At 42.7% G+C, this 1,208-nt stretch overlaps 1 non-coding gene across 1 annotated transcript; it reads right to left on the bottom strand.

Annotated features, from left to right (window-relative positions):
• Window positions 1-455: 455 nt before the first annotated feature.
• Window positions 456-527, bottom strand: TRNAQ-CUG. The gene has a single exon. It is a non-coding gene; the product is annotated as a tRNA-Gln (tRNA).
• Window positions 528-1,208: the final 681 nt, after the last annotated feature.

Raw genomic sequence — 1,208 nt, 5'->3', positions numbered from 1 at the left:
AACAACAATTCATGGTTCAGTGACAGCACACACTCATCCTTGAGTGAATGATCAGGCTGCTAGAATCCAGTCTTTCTCAGCACCTGGAGGGACTGGGTTTGCACAGCACAGTGCTCCACCATGACCTCAAAGCCACAGCAGGTGAGCAAATGGAATGAACCTTAGAAATGATTGTCGTGGTGGCTTTTTATTTTGTATTTTTTTCTTATGGGAAACATGTATTGAAATGAATACAAATATAGAAACATAGCAAGTCAAAAGGGGTCTCCTGGGCCATCTAGTCTGACCTCTGGCTCCAGCTGGCTCCATTCAAGACATGCCTAACATGTGCATGTCCAACCTATCCTTGAACACCCTCACATTTGCAGCCTCAACCACCTCCCGTGGAAGCCCATTCCATACCCTTGGGGTTCTAACTGTCAGGAAGTACTTCCTGGCATCCAAAATATTTTTCTAGGTTCCACCGAGATTTGAACTCGGATCGCTGGATTCAGAGTCCAGAGTGCTAACCATTACACCATGGAACCTGCATGTATTCTGTGGTGCAAGAAAAGCTACAACTATGAAAGATAATTGTACATGGACATCAACAAAGGCAGTCCAAATATCCATTTATACATTGTGCCTAAAAAGCACCCATTAAAAATGAGTGCTTTTTCATCAATGTATTAACCCATTGTGCTTCTGCAGCTTGATGTACAAATCAATAGATGTAACTGTCATAGGTAAAATCATGCAATCATTGACATAACTAGGCCTGAGAAAAACTCTCTTTTTCAGAAATCAGCATGTGTGCATCCTTCAGATGTAGCTGACACTAACCAGTCACGATTCCAGAAAAAACTAGTTGGCACTTGACAGCTAACAGCAGCTCAAACAAAGGGCAATTCACACCAACCCATCACATCCTCCTCCTCTTCTGTGTGATAGCAGTGCCTCCTCCCCACTCCTTCGGAGCATCTTCTTTGGTATACAAGTGGGAAAGATCACACCATTGCAACTTTTTACTTCTGTAGCCTATTGGAAAGTGTTAATTGTGTTATGTGTAACCCTTTAATGATCAAAGCATAAAAGGGCCAACTGAAGACTGTTCAGGTGTGCCATCTGGAACGATCTGTTGACAGTTGGTTATTCTTGAGAATAAATTTGTTAAAAGAAAGCCTTCTCCTCTTGTGCATTTTGGGCAGATGCATGCCAGGACATGGACC

This window comes from Varanus komodoensis, unplaced genomic scaffold (genome assembly GCF_004798865.1).
Source record: "Varanus komodoensis strain SLA01 unplaced genomic scaffold, ASM479886v1 scaffold7_1, whole genome shotgun sequence".
Taxonomy (NCBI): domain Eukaryota; kingdom Metazoa; phylum Chordata; class Lepidosauria; order Squamata; family Varanidae; genus Varanus; species Varanus komodoensis.
Note: the sequence above shows the minus strand (reverse complement) of the source record. Positions and strands in the feature narration are given on the sequence as shown.